General features: G+C 41.6%; 1 protein-coding gene and 1 long non-coding RNA gene across 4 annotated transcripts in view; one reads left to right on the top strand and one right to left on the bottom strand.

Annotated features, from left to right (window-relative positions):
* Positions 1–22975, top strand: part of DIP2B (disco interacting protein 2 homolog B) — a 224634-nt gene that overhangs the window by 89059 nt on the left and 112600 nt on the right. The window lies entirely within an intron of this gene.
* LOC110146987 (uncharacterized) lies at positions 11777–22960 on the bottom strand. The gene is made up of 3 exons (XR_002316713.2): positions 22716–22960; positions 14522–14689; positions 11777–12087 (listed from the first exon to the last, which is right to left on the bottom strand). It is a non-coding gene; the product is annotated as an uncharacterized lncRNA (long non-coding RNA).

Below are 22975 nucleotides of genomic sequence, written 5' to 3'. Positions count from 1 at the left end.
CTCCAGAGGATCTTCCCGACCCAGGGATCGAACCTGGGTCCTCCCGCATTGTAGGCAGATGCTTTACCATCTGAGCCACAAGGGAAGCAAGAGTATCTGATGAGGACAAAATATTTTTTTAGAATTTACTATTTTAGTTATTAGAATATGTTGATTGCTATTTCCCACAGAAAAGCCCTTGTAGTGTGAATGAGTGTGGGTGTAAGTAACACTTTACAGATGAGAAAAACAAATCTCCCTCGTTCAGGTCCCAAACTGGATGTGCTTCCTGTGTGGGGGGAGCGGTCTGATAGCCGATGGGGGAAGGTTCTCTCCCTGGAATCTCAGGTGTAACAGGCCTGACAGACGAATGGGGAGGCAGGGCCCTGCGAGCCTGGCCTGCCCTTAGCTGCCTTCAGGCTCCCTTCTCTCCACAGTGGGGGAGTTGTTCAGGAGAATATTCACTTACCTATTCAGATTAACCATGATAATTAGTTTTTTAAATTTTAAATATCTCTGTAAAATCCATACATTCCTGTCTTTTTTAAACCTCTCAGAAAAGCATTTTTCCAAAGATGAGTGATTATTTGGGAAAAAGGCTGATCATTGCTTCTAGTGTTAAAGTTTGAAACATGTTTGGGGTTCTCAGTTCATGGATTTGCATAGCTGTTTCCTCCTCCTGGAAGAGTCTGACCAGAAGGCTCTTCTCAAGCTGTCTTTGTGGTTAACTTCTCCCTCCGGTTTTGCTCAGCTCTCATATTCTCAGTTGAGTTCTGCCTGGTTGCCCTGTTTAATGCCTACTGAGCCCCCAGACCCTGCTTTCCTTCTTCTAAATTTTTCTTTTTCAAAAACATTCTCTACCTTCTAACATTTCTGTATAATTCATCCACCCACCCACTTTGTTTATAGTGGTTTTCTGTCCCTCAGATCAAAGCTCCACAAGGGCATGGTTGTCTGCTCCGGCACAGCCCGGGGCCTAGACCGTGCCTGATCCTCGCGGGCCAGCAGCAGTGGCTGAAGGAGAGATGAGTAGCACACACTCACGTATGTGCGAGCCTCTGTCTGCTCGTGTGGACAGTGCGCAGTGCGGGAAACGGGCTGCCCAGAGGAAGCCTTTTCAAGGATCTTTGCTTTTTATGTTTTGTGTATTTTAAGATTTTTAAACACTGGCTTTTTACATCTTGACCAGTTCAGTGGACACTTCTCTTGCTTCTGCAAACAGTTTTTAGTAAGTGGCAGAGCCGGAATTAAACCCAAGCATCTGGCTCCAGATTTGGGGCACTAACCAGCATGTCACAGTACCTCACAGTAGGATGTTTTTGGTGGCCTTTGTAATGTTTCTAGGCATTCTTACTACACTCTGCTTTGTAATTAACCTGTGACTTTTGTCCTAGCACTTAGATCTTACCCTGCTCATACCACATCTCTAAGAGCCCAGATCTGTTTGCATGTGATTTTGGCGCTAGGCACAGTCTTCACCCCTGTGTTTTCTGCTCTGTGCTCTCCTGGTTGCCGCAGTTACTGCTTCTCTTATATAATTGAACATAATGATCCTGTGATCAGAGAACAGAAGTTCTCTCTCTCGTTACGAGCCACTCAGGGCTGGATCACAGAGGAACGCTCGGAGTTCTGGAAATCTTCCTTGTCAGCCTTGAGCAAGTTCATAGGTTTCAAACTTAAAGCTTGTATATTAGTTTACTAAATGTCAATAGTTTCCATCTTCCTTTCTAGGAATCTGTTGTTAGAAGAAAGAGATGAGGTAGAAATAGAGCAGGGATTTGCATACTCAACAAATGCTATGGTTGTATCAAAGTTTATGTATAATACATCAGCAGTGTAATTGGTATCCAAGTTAAAATTCAGTACTTCCTATTTGCTGTAACTGTTTTTCTCAAGCAAATAAACAAGTGATGTCAATTTAAAGAGATCATTGCATTGACAAGATTGACACGATCATGCCTTTTTATAAATTAGCAAAGAATATAGTGTTGCCTTTGATATGTCCAGGTCTGAGAAGAGGAGTAGGCAGAGTGGGTGAACCAGCAGAAGAGCGCATCCCAGTCCGAGAAATGAGCATTTAGCTTTGTCTTCATGTGAAGACTGCTCTAGTCTGATAGAAAGCAAGCAATTGTGAATTAGGTCTTTCAAAAGAGGCTCAAGTGGTTCAGTGACATTGGCCTGGAAAAGAGAGGGGAAAGCTATGACTTGGCACTCCATTTCAGTGATGAGGGAGATCGTTGGCTGTCCTTCAGATTTTTAAGCCAGTTTGGTCACCTCTTGGTCACCTCAGGTGATTGAAGCCTGGCCCCATTTTTCTGCTGAGATAGGACCCAGTGGAGGTCTTTTCTCAGGAACTGCTCAAGGATAAATCCACAAGGATTATAAAGCCGTGGACTGGTTCCAGGCCTTGGCTTGCTGAACTAAAAGAACACTTTGGGGAAATGTTGACCTTGGCACTGACCAGAGCACCAAATTCCTTTCTCTGCATTGTTTTGCATTTCATGCAGTACTGAATACTCTGCTAAATACAGAATAAGCTTTTGAAAGAATTAAGTGCAGATGAGTTAGGCAATAATTATTTATAATACAAAAATATTTACTCCATGAATGCTTTAAATAGCAAATTCTCAAGTACTCCTAAAAATGATTGGTTATATACATTTTTTGAGAAACAAATGTATTAGATATAACAAGGAAATCTGTTGGCAGTATGCAAACATACACCCGGCCTCAGCTATTTCCTTGTGAACTAACATTATCAAGTGGCAGTATACATGTGTTACATATGCAAGTATATAGTACAAGTAAATGGCACAACAGAGGACTTTTTTTTATAGCTGGTCTTTTTAAAAAGTTATCTTTTATTGATTTATATTGTATTGTTGACAGATGAAGTGGTCTGTAGGTTAGCAGTACTTTGAAATGTTTATAACTTACTTTATGGTCTCTTGATGTGGTCAGTTTTCATCAATGTTCTGTTTGTTTTAAAAGAATGTTTATAAAAAAAAAAGAATGTTTATCAATTAGAGTTCCACAAGGGATGTAAGCTGAGTGGCTCTTCTCAGTTTTCCCAAGTATGGCACATAGCTGGTATCATTGGAAGTACACAGGAGATAAGGCATCCATTGCATGTAATGAGTAGAAAGAAGTAAACATGATAAACTGCTGGAGACATTATAAAATGACATTAGAGGTTTTATATACACATACCCACCAGTGTAGTCTGTTTTCTAGCAGTATATTTTCAATAGCTGTGATTTGATTCATGATATTTTAGATGCAGTGAGGTTTGTTTAAAAGCTTCATTGAGGTATAATTCACATGCCACATAATTGACCCATTTAAAGTATGCAATTCAGTGTGTTTTAGTAAGTTCAATGCAACCTTTATTGCAGTCTTAATTTTAAAACACTTTCATCACCACGAGAGGAAGCCCCATATCCATTAGTTGTCACTTCCCATGCCTTCAACCCCTTCTACTTTCTATATCTATGGATTTGACTCTTTTGGACATTTCATGTAAATGTGTGTGCTCAGTCACTCAGTTGTGTCCATGGAGTCGAACAAAATGCAGTCTTCTGTGACTGGTGTATTTCATTTAGCATAAGGTTTTCAAGGTTCATCTCTGTTGTAACATGTACCTGTGTGTGTGTGTGTGTATGCATGCATGCTCACTGAATCGTGTCCAACTCTTTGCAACCCCATGGACTGTAGCCCACCAGTCTCCTCTGTCCATGGGATTTCCCAGGCAAGAATACTAGAGTGGGTTGCCTTTTCCTTCTCCAGGGCATCTTCCCAACTCAGGAATCGAACCTGTGTCTCCTGAGTCTCCTGCATTGGCAGGTGGGTTCTTTACCACTGCGCCACCTGGGAAGCCCAGTGTGTACCTTTTTATTACTGGATAATATTCTGTGTTTGGATATACCACATTTTGTTTATTCCTTTGTCAGTTGTTGGACTTTTGGATTGTTTCTACTTTTTGGTTGTGAATAATGCTGCTCTCAACACAGATGTACAAATTTTTGAGTAAGGGTACGGTTTCATCCAGGGAAGTGTTTTTAGCTCATCTCCAACATAAATATCACCCATTGCAAAAAGGCATACAACCCACTTCAGAATTCTTTTGTTTGTAATTTGTTCTGAGATTCTGATGTTTGGTGGCAGAGTGAATAAGGAGGGGCGTAACATTTATTGATCCTAGACTGCGTTTTAAGAAGCAGAGACCTCATTTTGCTGACAGCAGTTCATAAGGTCAAAGCCCTGGTTTTTCCAGTAATCATGTACAGATGTGAGAGATGAATCATAAAGAAGTTTGAGCACCGAAGAATTGATGCTTTTAAATTGTGGCACTGGAGAAGACTCTTGAGAATTGTTGGATAACAAGGAGATCAAACTGGTGAATCCTAAAGAAAATCAACCCTGAATATTCATTGGAAAGATTGATGCTGAAGCTGAAGCTCCAATAAACTTTGGCCATCTGATGCAAAGAGCCGACTCATTGGAAAAGACTGTCTGATGTGGGGGAAGATTGAGGGCAAAACGAGAGGGGGGCAACAGAGGATGAGATGGTTGGATGGCATCACTGACTCAGTGGACATGAATCTGAGCAAACAAATTCCGGAAGGCAGTGAAGTACAGGGAAAGCTGGTGTGCTGCAGTCCATGAGGTTGCAAAGAGTCAGACAGGACTTAGCTACTGAGTGACTGAACACCACCTCTGGACTAAGCACCTTGCTAAGAACTTTGCAGAGGTAGTCACTTAATCCTGTTAACAGTCCTATGAGATAAGTACAGGTTTCCTGCTTTTACAGATGGAAAAAACAAGGACCCAGGAACCTTAAGTAACTTGTCTAAAGAGACATAGTTGATGAGTGATGAGCTAGGCTTATAATCTAGATCTTTTTGACTTTAGGACAGATCCACAAAATTTTAAACTTTTTTTTTTTTAAAACAGTAATCTCATTACTGCTTTTCATCAAATCAGGTCTTTCCAATGATTTATTAATACTTTCTTCAATTGTTTGACAGCTTTCTTTTTAGTGGTAGCTATATGCCTATTGCTCTGTGCCTACCATCTATAGTTAGGTAGTTTTAAAATCTTTTGGCTAAGGTGAGGGGTTTTTGTCCAAGCAGAGTCTTATACTGAAGCACAATTGAGTATACCCAGTAACAGCAGAGTTGCTCTGGTTGAAGCTCAGAGAGTTTCCTGGAATTACTGATGGCTCTGGTATAGCAAGCTGTCTGTAAACAGAGGGAAAACGTCATTCCTCAAACATTTTGCTTATTTCCAGGCTGTTGTCTTTCAACATTTGTCACACTGGTGATTGGAATTTGTGTTAATTATCTATTTTATTTATTTATTGGCTGTGCTGGGTCTTCGTTGGTGCTTGAGCTTTTTCTCTAGTTGTGGCAAGTGTAACTACTCTCTAGTTACAGTGCCCAGGCTTCTTATTGCTGTGGCTTCTCTTGTTGTGGAGCACAGGCTTTCCGGCGCACAGGCTTCAGTAGTTGTGGCACATGGGCTCAGGTAACTGTGTCTCTCAGGCTCTAGAGCACAGGCTCAATAGTTGTGGCACACAGGCTTAGTTGCTCCATGACATGTGGGATCTTCCTGGATCAAGGATCAAACCTGTGTCTCTTGAATTGGCAGGCAGATTCTTTACCACTGAGCCACCAGGGAAGCCCCTCTAGCATCCATTTCTAACTAACTAGGAGTTTATTTAGATAATGTTTTGTTGGGGAACTCAGCGTATCAAATGATTGCTGTTTTAACTTTAAGAATAAAAATAAACACAAGTACAGTGTAATAAATAGGCTTCCCATTTACTACATTCTTTACCACTGAGCTATGTAGTAAATGGCTCAGTGGTAAAGAATCTGCCTGCCAATGCAAGAGCTGGAGGAGACACAGGTTTGATCCCTGGGTTGGGAAGATCCCCTGGAGTAGGAAATGGCAACTCAGTCCATTATTTTTGCCAGGATAATCCCATGGACAGAGGAACCTGACAGGCTACAGTCCATGGGGTTGCAAGGAATCGGACATGACTGAGCATGCATGCATGCACAGTGCAGAAATGCCATCCTGATTATGCTAAAAACCTTTCATGGGAACAGCATCTATCAGAAATGTTTAACACACACAGTATATTGATAAGTCCAGTTCAAGACTTTTAGAGTGTGGTTTTAGATAACTTTGCAGAGAGTTTGCTTTGCAATGTTTTGATTTTAAATAAGTAAACCAGATTTACTTTAAAAGAATTCAGCCTGGATCAAAATCACATTTATGTAAGATGGAGTATGTAAAAAGATTCATCAGGAAGGTTAACACAGTGAGAAGTTTATAAGACTGTGTCTTACCTATCTAATAGTTAAATTAGCTTTTAACAGTTTTAGTGCCAAGGTTTGTGGTTCTGGTGGGGACACCAAGTAGCAGCAATTATTTGCTGTCACAGACTGGAAATCATCTCATTTACTATGTACTTGTTGGATTTTGAGTTTGACTGTATGTAGGAGAAACCCCAGATAACAGATACTTAAACCTGATAGAAGTTGATTTCTGTGCCATGTAATACTCTGCACCAGTGGGGCCACTCTGCTCCATGAGGTCATCAGACTCTGGGCTCTTTCTGTTCTGAACTTCACAGTTCTTGGATCTGGCCATCAGTCTGTGTCCAAGATGGCTGATCACCACAATCCCATTTCAGCTGTCAGAAAGGGAGAAAAAGGGAGGACGTGCTTTTTCCCTTAAAGAGCAGGACCTGGAAGTTAAACACATTCTTTCTGTCCAAACCGCATTGGCCAGAACCGCTATTTGACCACACCTAGCTGTGAGGGGACTGGGGAATGTGGTTTTTATCCTGAGGGTTGTTGTTTTACTGGGCTAAAAATTATCTTCTGGAGGAGAGAAGAAGAGATGATGGGGGCATTTATCTGTCTTTAAACTCGTTGGCACACAAACTGCTTGTTCTTGAATTTTGTACTTGGTTTTTTATACTGTTTCCTCATCTTTCATGTTCTGTTAAAATATCATAATTGCCTTCTGAAAAATCAACATTGCAAAAATACTTGTTTCAGATGGGAATGGGAATAAAGAAATAGGATTTCAAATTCACGATGACAAAATATTTTAATGAATAAATTTAGTAAAGTTTTTAAAAATATCTAAGTATACAACTACTAATTGAACAGATCCAACTTGATTATTTCTAGCTTTTATTCTAGAATAATGGCTTTTCTCATTTACTTACATCGTACCCTGCTTAATATTCACATTTCCATATATTGATAGCTTTCAAAGTTTATTTTTTGTAATATTCAGACATGTAGCAAGGATTGTCTTATTGTTTTGTAGGGAGGTGAGGGTAGGGCAAGAGTGGTGTGCTGGGTATTTTGTTGTTAGTGAAGGTAAGTGTCAGTAGTGGTGTTTTTTTCCTTTCAATTCCTAACTTTGTGATTAGTACATTGAGTGAAGTACAGGAAATATCTGTTCAGACTCTGAAGGATTATTCCTCGCATTGTTGTCTTTGCTATTTTGGGAAGGGATTTTTTTTTTTTTTTCTCTAAGTGAAATTGCAGGAAAGAAGTAGATTTTTTAGTAATGGTATTGGAGATTTAAATATCTTCAGGGGAACAGGAGACACACACATTACAGAAAGAAAGAAACTATTCTATATCAGCCAAACCAAAAGTTACAGCTCCTATAATGTATTCAAAATTGAGTCATTTGTAAAAATCCTTAAGCACTTTATCCCATTTCTTTCTTTCATGCTAGTTTTTTTTTTACCTGCTAAGGATATCAGCTCCTGAACCTGTGAAAAACCATGAGCAACTTTCTATTACAAGTTTTATAGCTGCAAGAGCATTTTTATTCTTGTTGCTTGTTTATCCACCATTCCTCAGGGAGCCTGTATTCCTAAGAGAATTATGAACATTTAACATTTATTTTTTGCTGAGGCTGCATTGAGGCGTATGGGTTGTTTTTATTTAATCTTTAAAAATAGTGACCACCAGCTAGTTATTTTAAATTTTGACATGGTAAAAGAGGAACTGGCAGTAGTGTCTGAACATCTTTTATGAAAGTCTGATTCAGAGTGGACCCTGTTGGGTTTAGGAAATCCATTTTCTTCCTCTGATAGCTTTATCCTCTTTTTCTCCTTCCCCATCCCCTTCTGTAGTAACCTGTCCCATCAGTCATTCTTTCACCTGAACCTGAACCTTCTCAGTTTCCACCAAGTTCCACAGAGCCCACTCCCTGTACCAGCAATTATCTCTTCATTTATTTATTTTTTTTTTAGAGTGTAAAAGTTAATATAAGTGGATACTAAGGTGTGTAGTATGACACAGAAAACAAACGGTAATACCTGCTGTTTGTGTAGTTATGCAGTGTTCAAGCTCCTATTATACAGTGTAAGTGATAATATTTCTTTAATACCATTGAGGGCATGAGTGCTCAGTTGCTAAGTCTTGTCCAACTATTAGTGACCCCATGGACTGTAGCCCTCCAGGCTCCTCTGACCGTGCCTGGCGGGACCTCTGTGCTAGGCAGGAATACTGGACTGGGTTGCCATTTCCTCCTCCAGGGGATCTTCCCCCGACCCAGGGGTTGAACCAGTGTCTCCTGTGCCTCCTGCATTAGCAGGTGGATTCTTTACCACTGAGCCACCTGGGAATCCCATTAATACCATTATGAAATAGTTAAATGAATATTTCAATTTAAATTTGTTATTGAAAGAAAAAAGTCTTTCTAAAAAATCACATAAAATGCCCTATACTTTCAGAGTTTTGAATCCATATGAATGTCTAAACTATTCAAGTTTTTTTTTTTTCCATTTATTTTTATTAGTTGGAGGCTAATTACTTTACAATATTGTAGTGGTTTTTGTCATACATTGACATGAATTAGCCATGGATTCTCTTCATTTATAGACTCTACCCTGTCCCCCTGGCATTTTAGGAGGAAATGCCCAAGAAAATTTTAGTTTTTAGCATCTTCTTTACAACATAAATTAATCTTCCGTCTTCTTTATTCTTTATCACTTTTTTCATGGCTTTTGTCTTTAATCATTTGTTTGTTTTGGGGGAGGTTCTTTGGGTCTTGAATAGGTTCACAGTGAGAAATGAAAAGCAGGTATGGGAAGTGGGAAGGGAGAATCAGCCTAGCAGGGAACCTTTCTGTATCTCCCTTCCCCTGGTTCCTTTTAGCACTCTCTCCTTTTGGAATGCTATCATTTCTTCTGGAGGGTGATGTATTCAAGATGAATCGAGTGCTTTTTCCACAGAAACTTAAAAAAGTTATAGAAGTTGGGTTGATAGTCATATCAATCTTTTATTCAACAAGTATTTACTATTAGTTAATTGTTAATAAATACTTACTAGCTTGGATCCTGTCATCTTGAGTTTTCATTTCCTGCTAAGACCCAGCTGTAAATTATTCAACTATCAGCCCTCTCTCGGGGTTACTGGAGAAAATCACAGAGCTGGAACTTGGTGCCACTAGAAGCTCTGTTCTCCTGTCTCTCTGGACCCTTGGCAGTGCCTCGCACACTCTCATTTCTTTAGTTAACTCCCTCTGCCATTAGAGTTCAGTTCAGTCGCACAGTCATGTCCAGCTCTTTGTGACCTCATGAACTGCAGCAGGCCAGGCCTCCCTGTCCATCACCAGCTGCTGGAGTTTATGCAAACTCCTGTCCATTGAGTTGGTAATGCCATCCAACCATCTCATACTCTGTCGTCCCCTTCTCCTCCTGCCTTCAGTCTTTCCCACCACCAGGGTCTTTTCAGATGAGTCAGTTCTTCTCATCAGGTGGCCAAAGTATTGGAGTTTCAGCTTCAGCATCAGTCCTTCCATTGAACACAGGACTGATTTCCTTTAGGATGTACTGGTTGGATCTCCTTGCAGTCCAAGGGACGCTCAAGAGTCTTCAATACCACAGTTGAAAAGCATCAATTCTTCAGCGCTCAGCTTTCTTTATAGTCCAACTCTCACATCCATACACAACTACTGGAAAAACCGCAGCCTTGACTAGACGGACCTTGTTAGCAAAATAATGTCTCTGCTTTTTAATATGCTATCTAGGTTGGTCATAACTGATCTTCCAAGGAGTAAGCATCTTTTCATTTCATGGCTGCAGTCACCATCTGCAGTGATTTGGAGCTCCAAAAAATAAAGTCTGCCACTGTTTCCACTGTTTCCCCATCTATTTGCCATATAGTGACGGGACTGGATGCCATGATCTTAGTTTTCTGAATGTTGAGCTTTAAGCCAACTTTTTCACTCTCTTCTTTCACTTTCATCAAGAGGCTCTTTAGTTCTTCACTTTCTGCCATAAGGGTGGTGTCATCTGCATATCTGAGGTTACTGATATTTCTCCCAGCAATCTTGATTCCCAATTTTTTCACTCTCTTCTTTCACTTTCATCAAAAGGCTCTTTAGTTCTTCTTCACTTTCTGCCATAAGGGTGGTGTCATCTGCATATCTGAGGTTATTGATATTTCTCCTGGCAATCTTGATTCCAGCTTGTGCTTCTTCCAGCCCAGCGTTTCTCATGATGTACTCTGCATATAAGTTAAGTAAGCAGGGTGACATTATACAGCCTTGACGTACTCCTTTCCCTATTTAGAACCAGTCTGTTGTTCCATGTCCAGTTCTAACTGTTGCTTCCTGACCTGCATACAGATTTCTCAAGAGGCAGTTTAGGTGGTCTGGTATTCCCATCTCTTTCAGAATTTTCCATTAGAGTAGCAGATGTTATTAAGTGCTTCCTCTGTGCTAGGAACTAAGAACTTTGCATGTATTAGTATTAATACTAATTGAAAGTAGAAGGGAGGGTGGAAATAGGTTAAAAACCTTTATTTTGACTGCTACTCAGGAAGAAATTTAGAGATCATCAGACCAGAGCCTCTTTGTCTTCTTTCCCGCACCCCACCTCCAGCACTCCTTGAACAACTGTATTTACTTACCCATTCTTATCAGAAAGAGATATCATTAAAGTCCTATACCGCCTTCAATCTTTTCTGCATCCTGACAGACACAGAAAATGATAATATTTGAATAGAGAGGGATTAAAAAGGCTGCTGTCTACTTGAGGTGACTGCTTCAGAGTTTCCAGCTCCTCTTAAGCTCTGCCAGGCAGCCTGAAGGTGGAGGATAGCCCTCCAAACCCAGGAAGCACTCAGATCAAGGACACAGACCCTAGTCTCAGTATTGATTGAGCCCTCAGTATTGATTGATTGAGAGGTACCCCTACTCCCAACTCTGACTCTTATTCCTTCTGACCCTTTCAGGAGCTTCAGTCCTTATCATTTAGCTTGTTCCTTGGCGATGTTTGATCCTGTTACCCTTCTGCTTAATAAAGCCCTTCAAAGGCTTTCTCTCTCATTTATAATGAAATCCCTGAACTGTCACGTGGTCTCCAGGACCCTGCAGGATCTGGACCCTGCTGCCTCCCCTACCTCACCACCCCCCTACCAAACCACTCGCCCCACCCCCGACCAGTTGAGCTGGCTCTCAGATGTGTCCCTCTCAAGGTCTTCTCAAGGGATGAACTTAGCACCGCTGCAAGCCCACTGCCTGTCCTGCCGGCTCCTGTGTCATTTTCGAAATATTTAAATATATTTATTTATTTTTTAAAAAAAATCTCAGCTTAAACGTCACTCACTTCCTCAGAGCAGTCTTGTCCAGGTGCCCAGACTAGGTCAGGTCTGGCATGTGGACCTGTCTGTAAGTTTGAGCTGAGCAACATGCCTGCTGAAACCTGTCAGAGCCCTCTTAGCCCCAAATGACTTCTGTGCAGCCCTTATCAAACTGGTGATTAAGTCTTTCATTATGGCATTGTCATTTGGGTATCTCTCTGTGCTGGGGGACTCATGACCGTGACTCTACATTTCGGAACCACATCTGTCCTCTTCTGTCTTGTTCCTCTAAAGTAGTGCTTTGCAGGTTGGAAGTTCTTGATTGTTGTCAGTTGAGTGTTTTTCACTGTCTTTCTAATAGCTCTTTCTCTGTAATATATAATCTTGTCCATCTTCAAGATGTGCCCATCACTCTCCTGGACTCTGTAGCCTCCTGTAGATACTGCTCCATATTTTGTTCACTTTATAACAAAGCATACTGAAAGAAAAAAATCTTGTTAGCCTCACTTCACCGCTGGTCTCTTTAGTACTCTGAATAACTGTTGTCCTCAAGTTCCTTTAATTAGTCCACTACTGGTGATCTAGTTGCCAACTCAGGCAAGCATTTTCTGATTCTGATTTTACGTTTGTGACAGTATGCATTATTCATCGTCTCCTTCTCACTGTCCCTCTTCTCCCCTCTTCCTTCCCCCAGTTCCTTCCTGGCCTCCCTGCTGTGTCCCAGTATCATCCTTTTCCCTTCTACCCATTCTTTAAATGTTAGTTTTCTCCAGGATTCCTTTTTTGGCCGACTCCTCTTTTCACACTGCACTCCCTCTGGTGATATCATTCACACCCCAGCTTTCAGCTCCCACCTCCTACACCAATTGTGAGGATGTATGTGTCGTTCCCAGAGCTTATCTGTCCTGTTGCCTACTCGATTCCTTCCCTCGTTTTGCCTTGTCACACATAGCAGTGCCAGGCAAGTGGCGTCCATCGAATGTTGGCCAAAAGAAGGCTTTAGAGATCATTTTATCCTTAATTCCTGCAGATATGGAAACTGAGGCCCAGAGAAGTGTATAATGGCTTGTGCAGGATCAGCGAGCTAGTTTGGAGGAAAATATAAGTCTTCTGACACCTGGAATCTGAGATCAAACAAGCTGCTTATTCTCTCTGCTTATATTTTGCCCTGTGCATCTTTGGTTTCCAGAGCAGTATGAATTGGCTACCAACAAAATTCTTCCTATTTAGAAATTTTCACTGAATTTCTGTACTTGTGAGAGGACATACTTAGGTTTTTGATTCATTGTTAATTTTATCTGCACCACTGATAAAGAATGCCTGGCACCATGCACTGTTTAATTTAGATTCAGTGAACAGCATAGCTGTTATTACTTACTGCCTAGTTTTAAAAGAAGTCATTCTCATGGATGCTAGAATAAAGGCAGAGTAATTGAATATGCCTAGCTGTTCTTGCAAGAAACTGTTTTCTAATTTTCTAAGGAAAATTAAAGATAAAAATCAGGGAAAAGAAGAAGTTGTAAAGAAAATTATCTTTTTTTCCTTGTATTTTCCCCCGCTAGGCATTTGCAGTTTGAGCCCTAAATTAAAACTATGACATCCATAGTTGGATACATGTAATCCTGTTTTGTGCATATTGGCACTGTTTTATTTACATATATTTCTTTGAATTAATTTGCTTATTTCTGGTTTAGATATTTGTACCTCCTCTTTGATGTCACTTTTCCTTCTTTTAGACAAGGCTATGGTTTTTCCAGTAGTCATGTATCGATGTGAGAGTTGGACTATAAAGAAAGCTGAGCACCGAAGAATTGATGCTTTTGAACTGTGGTGTTGGAGAAGACGCTTGAGAGTCCCTTGGACTGCAAGGAGATCCAACCAGTCCATCCTGGAGATCAGTCCTGGGTGTTCATTGGATGGACTGATGTTGAAGCTGAAACTCCAATACTTTGGCCACCTGATGTGAAGAGCTGACTCATGTGAAAAGACCCTGATGCTGGGAAAGATTGAGGGCAAGAGGAGAAGGGGACGACAGAAGATGAGATGGTTGGATGGCATCACCGACTCAGTGGACATGGGTTTGCGTAGACTTCTGGAGTTGGTGATGGACAGGGAGGCCTGGCGTGCTGCGGTTCATGGGGTCGCAGAGTTGGACACGACTGAGCGACTGAACTGAACTGAACTGCTCAGGCTGTAGAACTGCCACCACGTGTCTTTGTGTGTGTGTTAAGTCGCTTCAGTTGTGTCTGACTCTTTGCAAACCTATGGACTGTAGCCTGTCAGGCTCCTCTGTCCATGGGATTCTCCAGGCAAGAATATTGGAGTGGATTGCCATGCCCTCCTCCAGGAGATCTTCCCGACCCAGGGATCAAACCCTTGTCTTTTATGTCTCCTGCATTGGCGGACAGGTTCTTTACCTCTGGCTCCACCTGGGAAGACACTTAATGTACTCTCTACTCTTTAAAAAAAAATTTTTTTTTTTAAGAGAACCTACCAACCCAGAATTTTCTAAATCACCCTTTTAAGGGTAAAGCTAATGTTAGGACTTAAGGGTGGGGCTAGGGCTGGGGTGGTGTCAAATAAAACTAGTTTAATGTGTGCCTTGTGCCAGGAATTTTTGCATGTATTTTCTCATTCAAGACTCATCATAAGCACTCAAGGTAGGAGTTATTCCAGTTTTACCTATTATGAAACTGAGGCAGAGTTGTTCAGTAACTTGTCAAGGAGCCAGTAAATGGCAGACTGAGGGTCCAAACCCAGGTCCACCTCATGCCGAACCCTGTGCTTTTTCTACCAGCTAAACCATCTCAGGGCTTCGTTCTCCTCCTGTCCTGGTTAAACATATTTAGGTCATTTGAATAGCAAATTTCTTATTTGCAGACACAGTTTTTCTGATGGACACACAAACATACCTTTTGCATTAGATGAATTACTTTAGCCAGCTGCCCGATGATGTAGTAGACTTAAGAGTTCAGTTTCTCAGTGCAGTTCAAGGGTTTCATTCTGTTGCTTTTTATTTGTTTGAACTTGCATGGTGCCTTAGGTGAAATACCATCTGTAAGAAGTCATATATATTTGACCTAGAAAACAGCCAAAACAATTCTATGATTTGAGTTTTGGGAGAAAGCAGTCTGGGCTTATTCTCAAGTTCCTGATGTGGGAAATGTCTAGTTACTGTCCTAAATGAGGTGAGAGGACATCTACCGAGAATGAAAATGTGAATATCCTGAAGTTAAATTCTTTTGAAAATCTTTAGTAAGATTAGCAAAGTTAAAAGAAGAGACAACTAATCTTTGAATATTTTATCACTGATTTTTTCCCCCAACAGAAAAATTATTAAATAGATAAAATAAAAATTCTCATCTTCCAGCAGAAGAACTGTTTTACCAGTTTATTTCTGGCTAGACTATCTTTTCACCCTCCTTCAACATAAAATTAGTCCTCCCTACTTGTAAAAAGACACTTCAGAGAGTTTTAAAAGTAATTTAGGGTTTCACATTCTTTGGAGTCTTTTTGGCCACTTGGTAGGGGGAGATAAAGGTCAAAATGCCCTAGATTTGGCTTAAGGGGTAAGGCTATTGTTTTCTGTGATGATGAGCCTTTCTGTGTGTTTGTGAACCTTTATATATTACCTCTGAAAGGAGGATGTTTGGAGGAAGGTGGCTGGTACATATAATTGATTGAATGGAATTGTCATTGTAAGAAGAACATGGTAAAATTTAATAATAGAAAACTTTCTTTGTCTTCTAGCCAGTGTCTCCTGGACATGATCCAAGCCTCTGCCTTTTCAGTTTTGCTAAGATTGACCTCATTCACATTCTTGGCTGCATTTTGGCTCTTTCTCTCTATGTGTGTGCTTATATTCCTAACAGCCATAACCCCAGCCCCACTCCCCATCTCCAGTCATAGCCAACATTTCCCACCTTCCTTGTCAAAGATGTACGTGTAGAGGATAGAGCGGGTTTTAGATACAGGTGTGGATTTGCAGGTGATGACTCCAGAACTTTTCTCTCTCAGGCTCTCATTTCTCTCCCTCCTAATTACTCCTTAACAAAACAGAGAGGCCCCACTCTCCCTTAGCTGAGTATTTAGTAATGATGTGTAATCACTTCTTGCTGACTTTTTTTTTTTAAACTGCACTTGGACATTTTCTCCAGTTGGCTCTCACTTAAAAAATGACTAAACAAGACAATTCACCCAGAGCTCTGTTGCAGGCAGGGTGGTGGTGGTAGTGGTATTTAATGCCTTCTTGACAGTCATGTATGTTTTGGAGTGAGTCACAGAAGTTGTTTATCTCATGCTATTCATTTTATGAACAATAGGTTAGTTTTATACTTCTATTGCATCTGATATAGGGGGACCACCTACAAATGAACAATGGACAAAGAACACTAAGAGAAGACCACAGACCTAGATTCTAGTCTAGCTGTATATCCTTATACGAGACATTTATCTTTTCATGCCTCAGTTTCTTGTTCTGTCATAAAGGTAACACCTTTCCTGTTTACCGAAGAGGACTCTGGCAGATTAAATGAATTGTCAGAAGATTTTGAAAATTTAGAATGATGGCCTTATTATATAGAGGCATTTAATGAAGAGGGAAGTAAATTGATGACCCATGAGATAAATATCAGTCCTAAATTTCAAGTGTCTGAGGATCCCATGTTGATCCTTCTGTCTGCCTGGGCCTGCAGGAGCAGCAGTAAGGCCATTTTCCTTCCTGGTTCATGGGAGATTGACTTTACAGCTTTACACATCTGCCTGTTGCTCCAGGAATGTCGTTCTCTTCCACAGTTGAGAGTTTGAGAAGTTGTGTCTTCACCCTCAGTGTCTGTCTGTCTGTCATCATTCAAGACCCAGTCCAAGAGAAACTTCTGTGAAGTCGTCCCAATCTTTCTAAAGCTGAATTTGGAACTTCTTTCTGAAAATGAATGCAGTGTTGTGTTTAAGAAAGTGGCTCCTGGAGCCAAGTCTCTCTGAGTTCAGGTCCTGATCCTAGCACTTACTAGATATGATTGTGCGAAAGTTGCTTAAACTTCCTGTGTCTCAGTATCTTCACCTATAACATAGGGAATGATGGTGATAGCAGCTGATAAAACTGCCTGAGCCTCTTCTAACAGAGCCTGATATATAGTAAGCCCTTGATGAGTGTTGTTGCTATGTACTTACTCTTACTGTATATTATAATTATCTTTTATCACCATTATTTCCTTCATACTCATGTAGAACTTTGTACTAATCTCTAGTGTCTTCCTTGTCACTTTTATTGTAATTATTTATTTAGACCTGGAACTTCTTTTTTTTTTTTCCTTAATATTTATTTTTTTGGCTGGGTGGGATCTTGGTTGCAGCATATGAAATCTTTGATCTTTAGTTGCGGCATGTGGGGTCTAATTCCCTGACCAGGGATTAAGCCTGGGCCCCCTGCATTGGGAGTGTGGACCACCAGGGAAGTCCCTAGACCTGGAACTTCTTGAAGATGTGGAAACTGTTTTATTCAGCTTTGCTTAACACTCTGTGTCACCCATTCAGTGCTCAAAAATATTTTTTTTACAGAATCTTCCAGATCCCCCAGCTGTTACCCCCTCTGACTGACTAGCTGTGACTTTGAGGCTGGGCTGCATGGCACATCCCTTTTTACTTCCTTTGGAGCAGAAAGAGATTATGGCTGGAGCTGCAATTCTTGCTCTCTGTCCAACAACACCCTGTATACATCTGACTTGGTGGCCCTCCAGAATTTCTCAGACCCTGTGTTTATTTAGCACCTCATTGCTCAGAGTGCTGCCCAGGGTCATCCGTGAGAACTACTTAGCATTGTTCTGCTCTCTCTGGGAGACGAGAATCATAAAGGAACTGCCAAACATGGCCATACCCACACAGCGGAGGAAAGCCAGTGAACCACTAAGTGACTGCATCTTTACGAGTTCAGGTCCTAGTTCTGATATTAGAAAGCCCAGACGCAAACCGCATGCCACCGCTCTGTCCAACTTTCCTTTCCCTCCCCAAGCGGAGAACACAACCCTCCTCTTTCCACAGCCCACCGCACACTGTGGAGAATTGGTGATGCCCATCTGCTCTGTCTCCTCTTTGGACACAGTTGCTCACCGTAGCCCCTGCCTAGCCAGTAGGGTAGGCCTTCAGTGAATGTTTGCGGCTGTTGGAATTGTCAGTTACCGAGAGCTCATACTGAGTACTTTTAATCACAGATAAAAACTTTGCAAGGTAGGTATTATTCTTCCCCACTTTGCAGACATGGAAATCGAGACTCATCAAGAGGTTAAGCGAAACTTGTCTGGAGTCAGATAGCCAGGAAGTGGTGAGGCTGTGCTGCAGGTGCGGCTGTGTCTAGCTCGTAGGTTCTGACCGCAGCGTGGTGCCGCCCCACCAGTGTAAATATACACTCCCCTCCAACAGCTAACTGACTTGTGGGACGATTCCTCCTATCACTGACCTTGAAGAGGCTGGGTTGGCTGGCAGGCTCACACCCGCCTCCTCTCAGGCCCTGTCGGTCTGCCTGGAGGTGATTTGTGGGCTGCCCATGCCAAGCCACTTGCATTGATCCCAGGTGGCAAGCAGAGAAGTTGGGAACATATTATTTCCTTTCTCTCCCACCCCTGACACCCATAGGGGTGTCAGTGTTTCCATAGGTCTAGTGTTGGCTCAAGACTGTGGTGGTGCTGAAGCATCTAGACAGTCTTCGGTCACTGTCTCATCAGGCCCGGTGCCTTCATACCTCTAGACCCCAGGAAGTGGCTACTCTTCTGAGTGTTCATGGCAGTGGAGAAATATTAATACGTTACCCCAGTAGGAGGGGAAGGCTAATCCTCCCTATATTTGTTCAGTACTTAAAAAACTCGAACAACAGGTTTAACTTAGCTTTGTGCCATTTTAATGCAAATTTTATACAGGTATAGTCATGGCACTCCTTTTTGCTCCGTTTGCCAGATGGCCAAAAATCTGTTGTAAGAATGCCTGTGATGTGACTTAGTGTCTGTGATCTCCCCAGGCTCCATGCTCTCCCTTGAGGCCGTGTTGCTGAGACAGCCTTCTCCTCACGCACCCTCCTCACAGTGTCAGTGAAACCGCCCAGCACGCTCCAGAGTTCTTTAGTGCAGCCATTGGCAAACGTCCTGATCTTTAAGACTCATTGGAAGGCGATTGTTAGAAACTCAGGTATCTGGGTCTTAATCCAGACTTAGTGAATCAGAATCTTCAAGGGAAGGGCCTGGAAATTTGTATTTTTACACGGTCCTCGGGTGATTCTTAAAAACTGGAAAAGTTTAGCAAGCGTTGCTTTAGTGCACCCAAAAGTGCTTAGCAGCAGGTGGTGAGCACACAGACTGGAGGGGGCAGTGACAGCAATATGGATGACAAATTCAGTTACGTGGGATAACTGAATTCCTTCTGTCTGGTCTTGCTCTCTGGCTGTCGGATACATCACTATCTGGTAGAGTGCCTTCCGCTTTAGTGCCCAGTGATTTATGTATTATTTATTCCTCTTTTGCTTTTCTGGCCAGCTTTGAGGTCTAGCTGTCAAGCTTCAGTAAACTTTTTGGTTCACTAAATTTCTCTCCCTGGGCATTTCAGCTCCTCCTAAACGCAAAGACCTCTTTTTCTCCCATTTCCGGTTTTCCACCCAAGCACGTGTGTCTGATTTATTATTCCCTCGGTGCCTTCATTTTACCAGTTCATTCAGTCACTCCTTCAACAAGTGTCTGTTGTGCCAGGCTGTGGGCAGGCTGAAGAGATGAACAAGACACAGTCTCTGCCCTCCAGTGCACCGTCTAGTAGGGACACAGATGTGTGAACAAAGTACCAGTGATGTGCTGGGTGCTGTCACAGACGTGTGTGCAGAGCTGAAGGGGGTGCCGGAGGAAGTGGCTAACACATGGTGGCAGGTGTCACAGAGGAGGTGACTTTCGAGTAGGTCTTGTACCCAGAGAAGAGGAACGGGGAATTTGTAAGTGATATCACCGGGGTTCTCACTTCTCTCTGCAGTGTGTCTTCTCCTAGGGCTCTTCAGGGTCTTTTCTTGTTTATGGAACAAATGGAGCTAATTGGCATGGCTGAATTAGACTCTCTTGATTGACTTTTTTTACAACTCGAGATGGTTGGTAGTTGATTCATGTCCAAGATACCAAGTCTGTCAATTACTGACAGTGAATGGTTGGCAGTCAAAGCACTGAAGAAAGCTTTTAAAGACTTTTTACTTTATCAGATTTGTTCTGAGGCAGCAGAAGAGGTCTTTGTGCTCGTGAGGGAGTGACATGTGCAAGTCAGTGAGTGAGTGAGTGAGAGAGAGAGTGTGTGTGTAGTGGAGATTGGAGAGCTTGAGAGTGCAGAATAGGACAGAATGCTTGTTTCTTTTTCAATGAAAGACACGATTTCCTTGGTGGGCTCCTACATCCCTGCTAGTTTTGTGTATTGTTAGAGATGACCTAAAGTTTTCAGTTTGCTAATTTGACAAGGCTTGGTTTTTATTAACAAAAATGCACCATGGGTTTCTCTTATTTCATTAGGAAAGCAGAGATGAAGGGCCATTGGGGTTAAATTTGTACAGTCTAGTAAGCAGTCATGATTGCAATTTTAAAATCTTTATCGTTTCTTGAAATAATGGGTGCTCATTGTAGAAAAATTATAAAAGGCAGGCAAGCAAAATTGACAAAAAGCTGAAACCAATTTGTAATCTTACAAGTATTAGCTAACCACTGTTAACATTTTGGTGTTTAAAATTTAGATTTTCTTTTTCTGTGTATACCTGTATGTACAAAAATATTTTTAGTCCCAAAATTGAATATGCTGCATAAACTGTTTAGTTCCTTTTTTTCTGTTATAATGTGACCATCTTATCATGTTAACAAATACATACCTACCGAACCATTCTTTTTTTTTTTTTTTTTTTAAAGAAGCTGAACAGGCTCTTTTTCTCTTTCTAAATTGTGTTTATTTACTTATTGACTGCTGGGTCTTCATTGCTGCACATAGGCTTTCTCTAGTTGGGGTGAGCGGGCTTCCCGTTGCAGTGGTTTCTCTTGTTGCAGAGCATGGACTCTAGGCCCATGGGCTTAGTAGTTGTGGAGCATGGGCTTAGTTGCTCCAAGTCTTATGGAATCTTCCTGGACCAGGGCCTGAACCTATGTCCCCTGCATTGGCAGATGGATTCTTACCCACTAGACCACCAGGGAAGCCCAGAACCCTTCATTCCCCGCCCCCTTTTTTTTTTAAAAAATATTTGTTTCACTTATTATTTGGCTTTGCTGGGTCTTAGTTGCAGTATGCAGACTCCTAGTTACAGCATGTGGGATCTTAGTTCCCTGACCAGGGATCAAGCCTGGGCCCCATGCACTAGAAGCTCAGAGCCTTAATCACTGGACCACCAGGAAAGTCCTGAACCCTTTGTTCTTCAGGAAAAAAAAACTTTATTGAGATTATAGAAGTCATTCATGCTTTTTTTGGAAAAACATTGTTAAAGTATATATGCTCTTCTAGACTATTTTCTTTATATATGCAAACATGTTGCTTTTTAAAAAAGAATTAGACCTATTATACCTACTCTTCTGCAGCTCACCTTTTATCCTTAATATATTTTAGACAGCTTCCTGTGGCAGTACATTTGGAATACCTGCAAAATTTTCTGTAGATCAAGGTTTCTCATCCTCAGTGCAACTGACATGTTGGACTGGCTAATTCTTTGTTGTGGACTTGTCCTGTGCATTGCAGGATTTTAGCAGCATCTGGCCTATATCTTCTAAATGCCATAACACCCCATCCTCTAGTTGTGACAAAAATGTCTCCATTGCTGCACGTCAGCTTTCTCTAGTTGGGGTGAGCCGGCTTCCCATTGCAATGGTTTCTCTTGTTGCAGAGCATGGATTCTAGGCACATGGGCTCAGTAGTTGTGGCACATGGACTTAGTTGCTCCAGGCGTTGTGGGGTCTTCCTGGACCAAGGATTGAACCCGTGTTTAATCATTGTCAGTTGTCCCCTCAAGGGTAGAGCCATTCCAATTTGAAAGCCACTGATACACATGGTCTATGAGATAAGTGTCTAGAGTCCTTCCAGTGTTTTCATTCAAAGAATAACTTAGGGAATATTCTTATGTTGATTTTTATACACCTCTGTGAATTTTATCATTGAATAAATTCCTAGAAGTGCAGTTGATGAATCTGAATTTTGTTAGAAATCACATTTCTCTAGAGATTGTATTATTTTTCATCTATATCCTTATAGTTCCAAATCTGTATCTCTTTCCAAAATTCTAGATTCATATAGCCAACTGTTGATTGAACATCTTCTCTTGCGTGTCTCATAGACTTTTCCTAATAAGCTCAACTCTTATCTTCTTCAACCCAGTTCTTGGGGTATATCTCTGTCAGAGAATATCATGACCATCTGCCTGGTTGCTCAAGCCAGAAATCTCCATCCTACACTGAATCAGTCATCAAATCCTACTCAGTGTTCCTACTCAGTAGCGTCTCTCTTAATCCAGTCACTTCTTTTCATCCCTTCTACCTCTATCTTTGATTTAAGCTACTAGTATCTTGCCCAGATCACTATAGTAGCAGCAGGGCAAGCACTTCTCTCTCTGGCTTCTACCTGTGGTTCCACATTCCTCAGAAAAAGTGAACTTGCTGCACTCTATGATCTGTGAGTGTTATTTCTCCACTGAAGCTGTTCAGTGAGCCCTGCTTCATCTCCACCATCTGCTCCATCAGTCAAATGCTGAGACCAACATATCTGACGTTCCATCACCCATGAGTTCAAATCTCTGTATCCATCAGTATGGGCTTCCTCCCCCACCATCACATGTATTTATTCACCGGATATATTTATTCCCCCAGCTTTGAATTACTCACTGTCCCTTGAATGTCCCTTTGTTCTCCTGCTGATTTCCTGGTCCTTTTAACCCTGCTCTCTGCCCATCCATTTTCTACCCTTTCTTTAGGACGAAGCAGATTCTTGAAGTCTTCAGCGCCATAGTTTCTCCTCTGTTAATCAGTTTAATCCTTACTGCATTTATCATGTATGTACTTTCCTGTGTGCTTCACATATACTTTTCCATTTAACCTTGTGAAAAAGACATACACATATATCAAAAATACAAACCAGTGAACCAAGTGGAGAAGATGTGGGAATTCCAGCTCTGGGTTCCAGTACAGGTCCTAGGGTGCAGAAGGGCCTTCCAGAAATCCCATCCCGGTGCCTGAACCTTGACTTCTCCCCTTAACGTCTCTAGACTTGTGATTTTATGTGGTTCTGTATAGCTATGTAATTGAATACTTCTCCAGTCAGTTGCATTCATTTGGTCAGAGTGAAACCTTGGAGAGAAAGGAGATCGTTTGTCTGCTAGCCTTGGCGCATTCCAT

Source organism: Odocoileus virginianus, chromosome 24, assembly GCF_023699985.2.
Source record: "Odocoileus virginianus isolate 20LAN1187 ecotype Illinois chromosome 24, Ovbor_1.2, whole genome shotgun sequence".
NCBI classification, from domain to species: Eukaryota; Metazoa; Chordata; class Mammalia; order Artiodactyla; family Cervidae; genus Odocoileus; species Odocoileus virginianus.
Note: the sequence above shows the minus strand (reverse complement) of the source record. Positions and strands in the feature narration are given on the sequence as shown.